General features: G+C 44.0%; 1 protein-coding gene across 5 annotated transcripts in view; it reads left to right on the top strand.

The window, feature by feature from the left end:
• The window catches only part of HECTD1 (HECT domain E3 ubiquitin protein ligase 1), a 137,773-nt gene that overhangs the window by 15,611 nt on the left and 104,782 nt on the right, over positions 1 to 17,380 (top strand). The window lies entirely within an intron of this gene.

The raw sequence follows: 17,380 nt of genomic DNA, 5'->3' as shown, positions 1-17,380 counted from the left end.
CGCTTAAATCAATAGTCCTCAGTTATTCCCGATCAGTGGATGTTCCTCAATACGGAATGTAAGAAATGCCCACTCCTAGGAGGAGCATGCTCGCGCCGTTGACGTCACGCCGTCGGAGCATCGTGGAGCTCCGGCGGCCATTTCCTTCTAGGGACGGTTAGTGTTTTATTGCTATCTGCCGTTCCTATTGTTATCCATTGGATGCATCCTTTGTCCTTTCAAATAAAATTCGCTTTATTCAAACGTTATCACACCATTGGCACCTTTTTGCTTTGATCCCGCATGGGGAGTACTTTTTTCCAGAAGCTGTGTTACTCCGATTCCATCCAGAGTGGGAGGTTTCTATTTACTGCAAAAGCAACACCCATACATCCCTTAAGGGGAACTCTGTGTCGGAGCCTTAATTGCTGTGACCCTGGACCTGTCTAATCTAAAGAGGGATACTCTTCCAAGGGCTGAACCAGATGTACACTTCCAGTGACACCAGGGAATAACAATCATACACTGCACTGTATTAAGTGCGGTTCCGGTGAGTGGGCATTTCTTACATTCCGTATTGAGGAACATCCACTGATCGGGAATAACTGAGGACTACTGATTTAAAAGCTGCACTATTTCTTTGATAAAATTACTAAACAGTTTGCCGCATGTGAGAATGCAAAAAATAAATGAACAATGCCGGAAAATACCAATAATGTCCCATGTGTCAGTCCCATTCAATTGATAGTTACTTGAAAACCTAAAGATAGGTGAACTGGTGCTGGTGCCATTAGTAACAGATAAACTGGTGGCTACTTCCATGTGCTCCAGGTGACCCCACATGGATTTGCACTCACCACAATGGATGGACCTTCTATTACTAAATAGCTTTCGCTATGGTTTTTTTGGTTGCACCCACTTTGTGTCTCTTCACCAACTTGACCATTCATATGTACCAGGAAAGTGATTCCTTTCCATGCAATACACCGACACTCAAAAAACAGTATCAGGGAAAAGGTTCATTGTGCAAAGCAGCCAGCGTTCTTGTATCATATAAAACCTAACACTAATGCCACACTTACATGTATATGTGCCTAAGGAGTGGCACCAGGCACATACAGCGCTTGTGGTTAAGATGGCTGCTGCCCCAAGACCAGAAGCTGGCTTGCGCTCCAGGGATGGATGTCGGCTGAGGAACACTGCTTCAACTAGTGTGGTCTATAATTGGACGTGTTCACCATTTTGGAAGCTGGATTTATACCCTGCCAAATTAACTCTTTGGGGACTAGACGTGAATAAGCCAGTGTGCATCATTGGATGTACGCTTATTGCCACTATATAATATGGATACACATTCACAGGTACAGTCTGTTATAAGACTAAACTTTTTTTTTCTTCAAAGTAAAGAAAAAAGGAACAAATCATGACCTTGCCTTCAGGTTAAAACAGCCAATACAAAAAACTGGAAAAAAGTTTTAAAAAACATTGGTCCATCTTGTGTAAGCAGTACATAGTGTATATCTACGCCTGTGCAATAAGTCCATCCATGAAATTTCCTTGCTGCTAAATATTCCACGGTCAACTGTTAGTGGTATTATAAAAAAGTAGAAGCAACTGGGAACAGCAACTCAGCCAGAAAGTGATAGGCCACGTAAAATGACAGAGCGGGGTCAGCGCATGCTGAAGTGCACAGTTCGCAGAAGTTGCCAACTGTCTCCAGAGTCTATAGCTAAAGACCTCCAAACTTCATGTGGCCTTCAGTTTAGCACAACAGTGTGTAGAGAACTTCATGGAATGGGTTTCCATGGCCGAGCAGCTGCATCCAAGCCTTACATCAGCAAGTGCAATGCAAAGTGTCTTATGCAGTGGTGTAAAGCACGCCGCCACTGGACTCTGGAGCAGTGTAGACGTGTTCTCTGTAGTGACGAATCACGCTTCTCTGTCAATCCGATGGACGTGTCTGGGTTTGGTGGTTGCCAGGATAACGGTACTTGCCTGATTGCATTGTGCCAAGTGTAAAGTTTGGTGGAGGGGGATTATGGTGTGGGGTTGTTTTTCATGGGTTGGGTTTGGCCCCTTAGTTCCAGTGAAGGGAACTCTTAAGGCGTCAGCATACCAAGAAATTTTGGACAATTTCGTACTCCCAACTTTGTGGGAACAGTTTGGGGATGGCCCCTTCCTGTGCCAACATGACTGCACACCAGTGCACAAAGCAAGGTCCATAAAGACATGGATGAGTGAGTTTGGGGTGGAGGAACTTGACTGGCCTACACAAAGTCCTGACCTCAACCCGATAGAACACCTTTGGGATGAATTGGGATGAATTAGAGGATACTGTGAACAAGGCCTTCCCATCCAGCATCAGTGCCTGAACTCACAAATGTGCTTCTGGAAGAATGGTCAAATATTCCCGTAGACACACTCTTAAACCTTGTGGACAGCCTTCCCAGAAGAGTTGAAGCTCTTGTAGATGCAAAGTGTGGGCCAGCTCAATATTGAACCCTACAGATTAAGACTGGGATGTCATTAAAGTTCATGTCCGTGTAAAGGCAGGCATCACAAGACATTTTGGACAATTTCATGCTAGCAACTTTGTGGGAGCAGTGTGGGGATGGCCCCTTCCTGTTCCAACATGACTGCTCACCAGTGCACAAAGCAAGGTCCATAAAGACATGGATGAGCAAGTTTGGGGTGGAAGAACTTGACTGGTCTGAGTCCTGACCTCAACCTGATAGACCACCTTTGGGATGAATTAGAGCGACACAGTGCCTGACTATATATATTTATATTTTCTCTTAACCATTTCCCGTCCGGCCCATGTATATAAACGGCTGGACGGGAGCAGTGCCGGAGTGGGTGGCCGTTTATAAACGTCCTCCCGCACTCCTTGCCTGCGTGTGCTCCCTGGAAGCGTGCACACTGTGATCCAGTGCCCACTGTGTCCGGCAATGGCTGCAAGAATGCAACCAGGGACAAGGAGAAATGATTGCTTTTACAGCCTTTTTAGGTGTAAAAGCAATTGGTGTTAAAAAAAAAAATCATCACCCCCCACAAGTAGTACTGTCACTATGGTGACACTGTACTGCTAGGGTGGCAGTATGTTAAAAACACAAAATAAAAAAAAAATAAAATAAAAATGTTTTGAAAAAAAATTATAATTTTTGGTTATAAACTAATTTGGGTTATTTATTTTTTTTAACTAAAAAGATAGCTGAATACATTTTGGCCAAGATTTAAAGAAATATTATTTATTTGCAACATTTTTTTAAGAAAACACTTTTTTTCATAATGTTTGGACTTTCATTCATATAGCAAAAAAATTAAAATCCCAGTGGTGAATAAATACCACCAAAATAAAGTTTTATCTGTCTCAAAAAAATGCTAAAAAACTCATATGGGTACAGTGTTGCATGACCGCGCAATTCCCCTGGATGGGAAGGGGGTGAAAGTGTCCGGACTTGAAGTTGTTCATCATTAATCACAGATCAGGTTTGGATAATTCTTAGACCAATGGGTTATATGCCACTTCCAGGTGATTGGAAAATGGCAAAACAAAGCTGCTGAAAGCTCAGCCCTGCAAGAACGGTATCTTACAGGAAAGTCCAAATTCCTGCTGCATTTTACCGGTAACTGAATCATTGACTTCTGATTATAGAATAACTGAATGTTATGAGATAGACAACTATTTGTATCATTCCTGTAATTCATAGAAACAACCTGCAGTATTTCTATAGTGAGTTGCAGTTGGTCTCCAGGTAAACATTCATTGTCTGTAACTATGTAGCTGACTAAAAGGCCTTAAGCTGGTTAGTAGATGCAACAGTTCACATAAAGCTGGGTGTGTCTAGGCATTGTGTGTGTTTTTGTTTTTTTTCTGCTAAAGCAGAGCTCTAGCAGAACCTTTTTTTAGTTTTCTTGTTGTGTGTGGAAGAGTTAGAACCATTGTTTTTGGTGCGAAAACAATGGAAGAAAGGGCGCACCAGACTAGTGCATTACCTGAGAATAAAACTTTTATTAAAACACCAAAATATATATACTCACAAACAATTGTGTGTCAAAAGCATAATCTCAGACCAGGTCAACTCCCAAACCTCGAAGACCCTCAGATGGCTGACGTGTTTCGAGGGACAGTTCCCTCTTCCTCAGAGCCAATTATTGTCACTCGAAACGTGTCCGCCATCTGAGGGTCTTCTCAAGGTTTGGGAGTTGACTTGGTGACCTGGTCTCTTTGAAATTATGATGCTTTTGACACACAATTGTTTGTGAGTATATATGTTTTGGGGTTTTGATAAACGTTTTATTCTCAGGTAATGCACTAGGCTGGTGTGCCCCTTCTTCCATTGTTTTTGCAGTTTACATTTGGGTTTCCCCCGACCCTAAAACGGCAGCAAGGCCTGTGCAGGAGATTGACGCTTAAAGACCTGTACTGTTCATATCATTCCACAACTCTTAAGCACAGGGGACTTTTTTCTGTTAATTGTTTTTGGTGTTATGAGAATAGGATGTCAAAGGAAATCTCTACAGTGGAGACGCATACAAAAATAAAAGCTAGTGTGCACTGAAATTACGGTGGACGAAAAGTTTCGTACAAAAAAAACCCCTATCAGCCGTTGGCTGATCTGAAAGAAAGCACCGATACAGGTACCGTAAAAAACCCGCCCCCTCACCGTTGTTAACCCTGGCCGCTGCTTGCCAGTTCTCAGCCTTACCTGAGAAACCACTGAACTATCCGCCGCTGGGCATAGAGATTAGAGCAGTGGTTCTCAACCTTTCTAATGCCGCGACCCCTTAATACAGTTCCTCATGTTGTGGTGACCCCCAACCATAAAATTATTTTCATTGCTACTTCATAATTGTAATTTTGCAGTGGGAGGAGTAGTGCCATGTCATTGGTGTCAGTGGAAGGAGTAGTGCCCCATCACTGATGTCAGTGGGATGAATAGTGCCCCATTGTTGGTATCAGTGGGAGGAATAGTGCCCCATCGTTGGTATCAGTGGGAGGAATAGTGCCCCATCACTGATGTCAGTGGGAGGAATAGTGCCCCATCGTTGGTATCAGTGGGAGGAATAGTGCCCCATCACTGATGTCAGTGGGATGAATAGTGCCCCATCACTGGTGTCAGTGGGATGAATAGTGCCCCATCACTGGTGTCAGTGGGAGGAATAGTGCCCCATCACTGGTGTCAGTGGGAGGAATAGTGCCCCATCGTTGGTGTCAGTGGGAGGAATAGTGCCCCATCGTTGGTGTCAGTGGGAGGAATAGTGCCCCATCGTTGGTATCAGTGGGAGGAATAGTGCCCCATCGTTGGTGTCAGTGGGAGGAATAGTGCCCCATCGTTGGTGTCAGTGGGAGGAATAGTGCCCCATCGTTGGGGTCAGTGGGAGGAATAGTGCCCCATCGTTGGAGTCAGTGGGAGGAATAGTGCCCCATCGTTGGAGTCAGTGGGAGGAATAGTGCCCCATCGTTGGTGTCAGTGGGAGGAATAGTGCCCCATCATTGGTGTCAGTGGGAGGAGTAGTGCCCCATCATTGGTGTCAGGGGGGGGAGTAGTGCCCCATCATTGGTGTCAGTGGGGGGAGTAGTGCCCCATCACTGGTGTCAGTGGGAGGAATAGTGCCCCATCACTGGTGTCAGTGGGAGGAGTAGTGCCCCATCACTGGTGTCAGTGGGAGGAGTAGTGCCCCATCACTGGTGTCAGTGGGAGGAGTAGTGCCCCATCATTGGTGTCAGTGGGGGGAGTAGTGCCCCATCATTGGTGTCAGTGGGGGGAGTAGTGCCCCATCATTGGTGTCAGTGGGGGGAGTAGTGCTCCATCACTGGTGTCAGTGGGGGGAGTAGTGCTCCATCACTGGTGTCAGTGGGAGGAATAGTGCCCCATCATTGGTGTCAGTGGGGGGAGTAGTGCCCCATCATTGGTGTCAGTGGGGGGGAGTAGTGCCCCATCATTGGTGTCAGTGGGAGGAATAGTGCCCCATCACTGGTGTCAGTGGGGGGAGTAGTGCCCCATCACTGGTGTCAGTGGGAGTAGTGCCCCATCACTGGTGTCAGTGGGAGGAATAGTGCCACATCATTGGTGTCAGTGGGAGGAATAGTGCCCCATCATTGGTGTCAGTGGGAGGAATAGTGCCCCATCATTGATGTCAGTGTGGTGGAGGGGAGAATAGTGCCCCATCATTGGGGTCAGGGGGGGGGGGAAATAGTGCCCCATCGTTGGTGTCAGTGGGGGGAGGAATAGTGCCCCATCGTTGGTGTCAGTGGGGGGAGGAATAGTGCCCCATCGTTGGTGTCAGTGGGGGGAGGAATAGTGCCCCATCGTTGGTGTCAGTGGGGGGAGGAATAGTGCCCCATCGTTGGTGTCAGTGGGGGGAGGAATAGTGCCCCATCGTTGGTGTCAGTGGGGGGAGGAATAGTGCCCCATCGTTGGTGTCAGTGGGGGGAGGAATAGTGCCCCATCGTTGGTGTCAGTGGGGGGAGGAATAGTGCCCCATCGTTGGTGTCAGTGGGGGGAGGAATAGTGCCCCATCGTTGGTATTAGTGACACAAATGATGGGGCACTATTCCTCCCACTGACACCAATGATACTTACTTTGCTGACCCCTGCTCCAGCCTGGGCTCGCTCTCTCACTTACCTGTCAGCTGTCTTCCTTCTCTGGCCGCTCTCCTCTTCACTCGCTCCGGCAGCTCCCTCGGTCTTCTTTGATGTACGCGCGCTGCCGCTCGGCTCCTCCTCTCCAAGCTCCACCTCCTCGCCGGTGATTGGCCGCCTGTGTGCCTCTCCTGAGCTACAGTTCCGGTGGCCAATCAGCGGCGAGGAGGCGGAGCTGCTGAGCGATCCCGGAGGTGTGGCCAGGTGACAGCAGCGTATCATCCCGCCCACACATCGCCGGAGACTGCAGCGGAGTCTCGGTTCCTAAGACCATCGGAAATATGTGTTTTCCGATGGTCTTAGGCGACCCCTGAGAAATGGTCGTTCGACCCCCAAAGGGGTCGCGACCCCCAGGTTGAGAACCGCTGGATTAGAGAAAGGAAAGATGGCCTCCACTCATCTCTATGTTCTTGAAGGACCAGAGTGATGTCACTTCCGGTTCTGGCACGATGCATTTTTTCATTTAATGCTCTTCATTATAGAGGAGAGATGTGAGGTCTTATTGACCCAATATTTCCATAAAGAGGACCTGTCACTAATTATTTCTATCACAAGGGATGCATGCATTTCTTGTGATAGGAATAAAATTGATTAAAATAAATAAATTTAAAAAAATTACCGTGCCCCTGTCCCCTCGTGCTTGCATGTAGTGGTGAACACGTAGGCCACACCCACATATGTAAACTGTGTTCAAGCCACACACGTGAGGTATTGCCACAAAAGTTGGAGCAAGAGCAATAATTCTAGCACTAGACCTTCTCTGTAACTTTACTCTGGTAACCTGTAGAAATTTGTAAAGCATCACCCATGGAGATTTTTAAGTACCATAGTTTGATGCCATTCCACGAGCGTGCGCAATTTTAAAGCGTGACATGTTTGGTATCTCTTTACTTGCCTAACATCCTCTTTCATATTTTACACAAAAATTGGGTTATATATATTTTTTTTCCAAAAAATATATATTCATTTTTAAAAACTGCCCATTTCAGTTTAGTTTTTTGGCCAAGTGCATCCTGAATTTTTGGTTTCGACGCCATAATTTTTCATTTCCGTGCACCACTAATAAAAACACTTTTTTTTTTTTTTTTTCCTCTTTAACATGGGAAAATGTTAGAACCTCTGAATTGTTTTGTATTTGTCTGTTCTAGTTTGGGAGAGTTCCTTTCTCTTCCTATCCCAATGACAGTTTTCAATGAGGCAGCAAGTGAGTAAAATCTCATGGTAATCTATGTATTGGCTTAACCTTCGTGTATAAAGTGCCACTGTAAACCCATTTAGACTTTATTAAAGCTGAAGAAATGTAATCCAAATGAAGAAAAAAAGACTGCTGGGAAATTTGTTGCCAGAGCACATTTGTATGTGATATATTAGTGTAGTCTGAGAGCCTATTTGGGTTTATGCAGGTATGTTAACATGCCTCAGTATGCTTTTCTGTGCATTTTGCTGCTAATTTCCAAGGAATTCTTAAATTTAGAATTTGGAGTCGGTAGCATTAACAGCTATTGACCAAGACATGTTAAAGTGGTTGTAAAGGCTTAAGGTCTTTTACCTTAAAGTATTCTTCATTTAGGTGTGAAATCCCCCCCAGCCCCCTCTCATACTTACCTGAGCACAATCACAATCCAGTGTTGTACATGAGAGCAGCGGCTCCCCCCGGCTCTTTCCCCACTCACTGGGCAGATCGATAGCTGTCAATCAAACTCTGACAGCCCCACCTCTAGCTCCTTCATCACAATCAAACTCTGTGATAAAGAAGTTGGGGGGGGTGTCTGGTCCCCGCTGTCTGTGTCTATGGACATAAGCAGCGGGGCTCAGGAGCGAGGCCGCAAGAGTTTCCCCATAGGAATCGACTTCCTATTGGGACACTGAATGAAGAGGAGGAGCCAGTAGTGCCAGCAGGGGATCCGAGAAGAGGAGGATCAGGGCTTCTCTATGCAAAGCTATTACACAGAGCAGGTAAGTATAATATGTTTATTTTATTTTAAAAAGTAAAGCTTCAGAACCACATCATTGCCTGTTGACAGTGCATCAAAATGTATACTATATTCCTTTTAATGCTCTGCCATTAACTTCTGTGAGCCTCGTAATGCAATGAAATGCAGAAAAAAAACGGGTATGTGTATTCTTATAACTCTGCACTACAGCACTGTGCTCCACTGTGCTAAGACTGGTGCCTCACATGGACTGACACTCACTGTCATCACGTGACCACTTATCTCTAGGATGACAGTGAGTGTCAGTTCACGTGAGGCACCAGTCTTAGCACAGTGGAGCACCTGTTAATGTACAGAGTTCACAATCAAGAATTTTAGCAATTTGCACTTTATTCTCACTTACTGGGACTGAATAATATCAGTATCAGTATTGATTTTCATATATCGTCACAGAGTTCTGTGCGCGGTCCATATGGTATTCCCTTATGGATCCACTCACTGCCTCCTATTGGCTTGAATGGGAAATGGCGCCCCTATTGGCTTGAATGGGAAATGGCACCCCCATTGGCTTGAATGGGAAATGGCGCCCCCAATGGCTTGAGTGGGAAATGGCACCCCCATTGGCTTGAGTGGGAAATGGCGCCCCCAATGGCTTGAGTGGGAAATGGCACCCCCATTGGCTTGAGTGGGAAATGGCGCCCCCATTGGCTTGAGTGGGAAATGGCGCCCCCCCATTGGCTTGAGTGGGAAATGGCCCCACCCCCATTGGCTTGAATAGGAAATGGCGCCCCCCCCCCATTGGCCTCAATGGGAAATCGCGCCCCCCCCCATTGGCCTCAATGGGAAATCGCGCCAGTACCTGTCAATAGCAATTTTATGTGAACACATCTCTGCATGCCACTCTACCCTATCGCTTGGTAGTCTGGAACACCCACCGCTACAAACTCACACAGGATCCTTTTCATAATTGCACTTAAAGTACAATGCGTGCGGATTGTATCTGAGTGAACCACCTCAATAGGAATACAAAATATCTAGCCTGTCATGCAAATCTGCGAGTTTAGAACTAACCCAGTAGTGTGAACCAGGGCAGCTGGATGTTTTGGGATTGCAGCAGAATTGCTATGATTGCAAAATGCAGGTTCAGGTGCTGTTATTTTCAATGACACCTAAAATGTGTAATTTTGCTGTGGTTGTTGTGTGGCAAATAGCATCACGTGAAATCCTGGGCACTGACAACCCACGCTCTGCTAATAAAATCCAAAATACTGGCTCCTAACTTTTTTAGCTGGCTCCTAGATTCAAAGCAAATTTGTCAAGCCCTGCTTTACAGCCATCCCTTTCTGTTGCCAGCTCAACCTAGATATCCAGTCTTTCCAGGGTTGGGGTGACATGTAATGCTCCTCGGCCTCCCCACAATGTAGTGCTCATTATTTAAACAGCCAGTTGCCAGACTTGGGCACTGTTATTTGGAGGAGCTGGACACATACACAGCCCTATGCAAGTTCTGACTTGCTCTGTTAGGTCCAGACATACACTGGATCCTTGAGTGGATCAGAGCAAAGAAGGTAATTTCAGCCTACTTCTGGTCCTTGCTACGTTTGGCAATGTACAGGTTAATTTTAAAGTAAGTTTTTGAAATCTGTAAGTATAATCCATTATCAGTTTCTAGTGGGAGAAAAGGGGGTGACGTCCTGAAACTCCATGCTCATCCTCTGCATTACATCATGTTGATTGATATCGCCTCTTACACAGTGTAACAGTGGTAACAATTTTTCCCAGAATGCACACATTTTCTTAAATGACATTAGCATTTCTAAATATATCCATCTGAGATGTTATCCGTGCTCAGAGTAGATATTTTAAAGTACGACATGGTCATTTGTACAAAGTGGGAACCTTGTCAAAGAAAAAGCAATCTAATAACATTTCCATCCCAGTGGCCTTGTTCCAGTCATTTCTTGAATTGGTGTCAGCAGTAAAATGTGTAATCGTCTCTATTCTTTCTAGAAGAAAAAGAGATGTTTGCCTGGATTCGGACAATAATCTTATGTCCACTAATCCTACCGACACCATGCCGATATAAAGGTATTACACTGGAGGATCCATGACACACTGTGTGGTATGAGAGCAATATATGTTATTTATAGCAGAGCTGTTCAACTTGTATTGTGATTTGGGGAACAACGCATGCACCTCTGTGCTTATTATTAGCTCTTATTACAGGGAAGTTAATGACATGTTTACATTGCGTCTTCCTAAACACTAAGTAATTCTGTGTAGAAACTCCTCCAGGAGTGGAACATCAAGGTGTTCCATGTGACTACTTAACTCTCACAGAAAGTGTCATGATTAACCCCTTTACATCTAAAGATCTGCTGTCAGAAGCGGAGTCATTGTCCTATAAATAGATATGTAGTTGAAGGTTTTATTTATATTGTGTGATTCAGATTATGCTTACAGTTAATTACTGGTTAATATATTTACCTATGCAGTGCAAATATTCAGTACATAACTAAAATTGTTTTCTGTTGTTAGGTGTATCTCCATTATGCTTTGATCTGTATTAAAGCGGAGTTCCACTCACACTGTCAAAACATAAGTCAGTAGCTACAAAAACTGTAGCTGCTGACTTTTAAAAAAGAGCCACTTACCTGTCCCACAGTGTGTCCCCCGCAGCCAGTTTCACCAGCCGGCCTATATTCCAGGAGGCCGGCATCTTCAGTCTGGGCACCCGGCTGTGATAGCTTGCGGCTTCACAGCCGGGTACCCACTGCGCATGCGCAAGTAGCACTGCGCTTCATGAATGGTCATGTAGTCTTCTGAGACCTGTCACGTGTCCCAAAAGACTACAGGGGGGGAGGGAGGACACCTTCCGCTTCCAATCGCCTAGGCAGTCGGACCAGAAGTGGGAGCGGGTACCTGTCAAATTCGGGTAAACGCTCCCTCCCACCCCCAAAGGTGCCAATCCTTAATGGGGAGCAGTCCTTAAAGCGGAACTTCCCCTTTTGGGTGGAGCTCCGCTTTACGTTCAAAGACATTAATAAGGACCAAATGTCAGACTGTAGTTTTGTCATTGTCACTGAAAAGTATTCATACCCCTTGAAATTTTCCACATTTTGTCATGTTACAACCAAAAACTTATATGTATGTTATTGGGATTTTATGTGATAGACCAACACAAAGTGGCACATAATTGTGAAGTGGAAGGAAAATGATAAATGGTTTTCAATTTTTTTTTACAAATATCTGAAAAGTGTGGCATTTGTATTCAGCCCACTTTACTCACTTTACTCTGATACCCCTAACAAAAATCTAATGGAACCAATTGCCTTCATAAGTCACCTAATTAGTAAAGAGAGTCCACCTGTGTGTAATTTAATCTCAGTATAAATACAGCTGTTCTGTGAAGCCCTCATAGGTTTGTTAGAGAACATTAGTGAACAAACAGCATCACAAAGGAACAAACTTGGTCTATACCATAAAATACATTTATGTTTTTGGTTGTACAAAATGTGGAAAATTTCAAGGGGTATGAATACTTTTGCAAGGCACTGTATATGTGCCTTAGCAATGACCAGTGTTTATGCTGTGCAGAAGAATTCAGGTCACTGCAGATAGTGTGAGCAAGCCGTTAGCGGGGCTGTTCACAATGCTCACACACTAAATCAGAGCAGTATAAAGTGGTAGTAAATTCTCTACGTTTATTTGTACCTACAGGTAAGCTTATAATAAAGCTTAGCTGTAGGTAAAATGAATATCTCTTAAATGTGCAACATTTAGGAGATATTACAGTGAGCAGCAGCTGGGGATATCACCGACGCATGCGATCTGAAGAAACGGCATACCCGTGCTGTTCCTTCCGAGCTCTGTGCCGTGCCCAGAGCTCCCGCACGCATGTGAGGGGGCGACGTCATCGCGTCTCGGCCAGTCAGACAGCGGAAGCCCGCAAACCTGGAAAGAAGGTCGAGTGGGAAGATGGAAGCCCAATCATTGGTGACCAGCGGACTGCTGGAGGGCTTTGTTTTAAGGTATGTCTTTCATAGTGTGCTAGTATGTGATGCATACTAGCACATTATATTACCTTCAGTGGGAAACTTTTTTTTTTCAATATAATTTTTTTTTTTTTTTTTACCGCTTTAAGGTATCAGTTGAGCCAGCATTATTGAGCAGCGTGTTGCATGTTTCAAAGTATCACACAGCTTTTTTTTTTTTTTTTTAATGTGTCAACTTTATCTTTCTTTGATGTGCGCAAAGTGACCCTTCATTCATGACACCGCATAGGAGTGCGGTGCTATGAACCCTTAATTGGTCTTGATGATGTCAGAGGATCTTAGACCACTGGAGTGCAGGGGAGAAGAGGCTGCAGGGACAAGTCTAGCAGTGCAGAGGTTCTGTAGAAGCAGAGGATCAGGTATGGAAATCTGCTTTTCAAAATCCCCCAGACCAAACTGAGCCAGTTAACCATCTCAATGCTGGCACAGTCCCACTGCAAAGGAGATTTTTAGGTTTCCTGGAGCTTAGCATTAACTTATTAATTGCAAGGCATTTCTATCTCCATCATTCTCAATAGTGTACAGAAAACATTTGGTCATTTTAATGGAATCCGCATCTGAGAAGTTAATTTCTATACTTTATCCTTTTTTGGTAAATTTTTTATATTATTGTGACTTTCTCTCATCCCTTAAAAAAATTGAAATTTTGATTCCCTTTCTACCAAGGTACCCCAGTGTACCACAGTCCTAACTTTGTAATTTAAGGGTCTCCCAAGTAGGATCACATCTAGCAGTGGATGGATTAAGGGTAGTTGTTCCTGGATGGAGCCCACTCCTTGTTAGGGATATAGGGACGCACGGGACACCCAGTAAGGGCACAATGGCAGCTGAAGGTATCCCATGTGTCCCCACACCAATTCACCACCGTTGAAAGCATTAGGTGGCTGATGGCTCCTGCAGCTATTTTATGGCTGCTCCCATGTAATTGCTATGCAGCAATCATTTCAAGTGATCAGCCCTGGAGCCAAGAACCCCTGCTGGCGTTCTTGCAGGTGAACACTGTTAGGCATATTTGCAATTGTAAAGGCTTAGGCTAACTTGCGCATCATGGTTGGAAGAGAGTCTGTGTTTGCTGCCAAGGTTGTTTGATACAGAGTAACCTTTTCTTTCAAACTTTAAAGCATTGAAGATGTGATGATTGCATCTCTGTATACCCAGATAGGTGGTAACAGGTAACACATACTGAAATGTCTTCCTTCAGTCTCCTTTGAAGAGGATCCTACAATGTAAAGGCCTGTGTCAGAGCTTTGTGGGCCGTAGGGCTTTGTCGCAGTAGCAGCTTTGTAGCAGAGAGCTAAACAGTTATAGGGTCGGTAGCTATTCAGGGTATCCAATGCAGCGTCTAGTGGCACTTTTCGAGTTTGTAGCTTTATATGCAAGCACTGTAGCCAGATACTAGCAGGAAACATGTACATGTGGGAAAATTATCACATAGAGTTGTAGCTGCTAAAAGGTTGCTGGTGCCATTTCACACCAGTAATTTCACTATAAAAATGTGTCTTCACATACAAATCTATAGATCTGTAATTTCTGGGGATTTGTAGCTGTTGATGTTTACAGTGCTTTTTAGATAGTTAAAATACTGGTTGGCCACACTCATCTACACCTGCATTGGATAAGTTAAAACCGTAATAAACCCAAAACCAAAAATGTAATATATTTGCAGCTTTCCAATCCTTTAGTGTGGTGGCTGCATTTGTTTTTTTTTTCTTTTTCCCCTTTGTTTACACCTTGTTGATCTAGCTAGTCACACACTTCCTGACATAGGGTGCCTCCATTCTAGTTCGAGATGCATTTGGACAAAAGCATTGTCAATCTGGGGACAAGGGTAGTGGAGCAGTGTATACAGTGAGGTAGCAGTATATACAGAGAGGCTCCCTCGCTGGCTGTCACTACATGTCAGTGCTGGTTTTTAAATGCAATTCTGGCTTCTTTTTTTTTTTTTATAACAGAAGCCACCATTTGAGCCTATTAGGAGATTCCAGTAGTTCTGTTGACACGGAAGGTTCTGTTTTTGGTGGCAATCACTTCTGCAGGAAGGGTGTCAGAGTTGGCAGCTCTTTCTTGTAGAGAACCCTTTTTTGGTTTTGCATCCTTTATTGCCAAAGGTGATTTGTAGTTTTCATATAAATTAGGACATTGTACTAATATGTGAAAAAACAATATTGTGGCGCCCAAATAGGTGAATAGATCAAACAATAGTGTAAGCTCCGAGGAGCAGGGCCCTCCTTTCCCTCTTGTATTGAACTGTATTGTTGCTGTATTGTCTCCCATTATATTGTAAAGCGCTGAGCAAACTGTTGGCGCTATATAAATCCTGTATAATAGTAATAGTGAATGATACCCGCACTAATCCTGGAATATTAACAGCTGCCCCTAAATAGTGAAATACGCTTTTATTAGATGAATACGTAGGTGCTAAAATATATCATAAGACAAAAATATTTGTTTTATGTTACTGATAGAAAACTCTAATAGTCCCGGACAGAATACAATGAATAGTGAACATGTGTTGAGTGGCAATCCCATAGGTCAAAAATGTTTTGTTTTCACCATGTTTTAAACAATAAGTAAATTTCTCACTCACCAGAAAAAATTGACTCCAGTTAAGGTGGTCAAATAGCGCTTTGTAATCATAAATGTTGATAACCAGTAGCAAGCTCTCCTAGATCTTTCCTGGACTCCTCATATGGGATATGGATCCAGGGGGTCCAAGATGACTGCCCCCAGTTAAGTGATCACAAGACTCTGGGTACACAGATAGTGGACGGATTCCTCATCCCAGGCTCTCAAGATAAAGATATTGCTCCAAGCAGCTCAAATAAACCAAATAGATTAAAATGCTCTAAGTGTAGTATTTATTGAAAATTGTAATACAAGTAGATAAAATGCCGATGCACTCACATGCAATGGTGCCCAGATACTAGTACCAGTCTATGCAGCCTGTGTTTGTATTGGTTCTCAATAGTGATGGCTGGTGTGCATTCCAAGCTTCGCTATCCGGAGGTCGGATATGATGTCATGGGAACCTGGAAGTGACGGGATCCCTCTTCTACGTACATTTCACCTGACGGCGTCTTCAGGAAGTCTATTTGTGTCTTATGATATATTTTAGCGCCTACCTATTCACGTACTAATCTAATATAAGGACATTGTACTGCCTTCATTTTTTTCATGGCCTCAGTCAGCAAGAAAAAGATTTTTGCATGCCCTAGATGTGGTACAGGCTGTAAGGGTCTTCTTGAGAATGACGGCACAAATCAGAAAATCAGATTTCGTTTTTTTTGCAAGATGGGCCCAGGAAAGAGCAGGTGGCATCCAAAGCAACTATTTCCCATTGGATCCACCAGTTAATCATTCAAGCTTATGGTTTGAAGGGTGAGGTCCCCATCCTTTCAGGTGAGCGCACACGCTACCAGGAGTGTGGGGGCGTCTTGGGCTATCCGCCATTAGGCGTCAGTTACTCAGGTTTGCAAGGCTACTACATGGTCTTCGGTGCATACATTCACGCGGTTTTAGCAGGTAGATGTGAGAGCCACGGAGGAGTCTGCTTTTAGCCACAGTATATTACGAACGGCTAAGTAGGTCCTTTAGGATTGATGGCGGTGGCCATTATAGTGTCACCCACTCTTCAGATTTTTTATTGCTTTAGGACATCTTACATAGTTATGAATAGTCTGCTCTGTGTACTGTGATGTGCGATAAAGGAAATTGGATTGTTTCAACATACTTGGTTCGAATTCCAACCACGGCACCACCTGCTTGGAGTTTGCATGTTCTCCCTGTGCCTGCGTGGGTTTTCTCCGGGTACTCCGGTTTCCTCCCACACTCCAAAGACATGCTGGTAGGTTAATTGGCTGCTGTCTAAATTGGCCCTAGTATGTGTATGTATGAATGTTTAGGGACCTTAGATTGTATACCCCTTGAGGGTTAGGGACTGAAGTTAATGTACAATATATATGTAAAGCGCTGCGTAAATTGACGGCGCTATATAAGTACCTGAAATAAATAAATACTTGTAAAATCCCCTTTTTCAGGGATTTCATTTCTTGCTGCAAAAACTGAAGTACTTCCTGTGTAGGAGGGGTTATACGGGACAAGACTTCCTTTCTGATTAGTCGGCCAGTGTCCATTCACCTATAAGTGCCATATAACCCACATAGTCATGAATAGCTTGCTCTGTGTCCTGTGATGTACTCTAAGAAATGCATTTTACAGGTAAATATGTAGGAAAAACATACAAATATATCATTTCTATATTGGTTATATGGTTTTAACAAACTTGCCTGTTGGTGATGTTAGATACTAAAAGCTGCATTTCACTGAATTTTTGTGGGTGTGAGAGCCTTGATACCTGCTAGGGTCAGATTATAAATCCCATTGTCTTCAGTCCTCTGTGTCATAGCATGCAGCAGCAGAAATAAAAGTAAAACCTCCTATAGATTGGCAGTAACAGCCTTGTATTTCTCTCAGGACAGGTTTCTTTTGTGAGGAAATATTTTATAATTATGTCTTTCCATGTATGTCATGTACAGAAATGCAGCAGTTACCTTTCTTTTGCCTTGCTTTTTTAAATCTATTTTCTTCTTTTTCCCATATATCAGAACCCTATCCGTGTTTGATTTTCAGTTGCATTACATAACTTGTCTCGGTAGCTGTCTTGTAAAGGTTAGTTGGCCATTACTCAGATTGTCTGTGTTCTCTCCTGGTCTTCTACCAGGCTGGTTTATGGAGTTCAGAACACATAATCCGCTTATACTAGAAG

The sequence above is a fragment of the Staurois parvus genome, unplaced genomic scaffold, assembly GCF_062004578.1.
Source record: "Staurois parvus isolate SC_StPar_1 unplaced genomic scaffold, SC_StPar_1.0 ptg000553l, whole genome shotgun sequence".
NCBI classification, from domain to species: domain Eukaryota; kingdom Metazoa; phylum Chordata; class Amphibia; order Anura; family Ranidae; genus Staurois; species Staurois parvus.
This window is presented reverse-complemented; position numbering and strand designations above follow the sequence as displayed.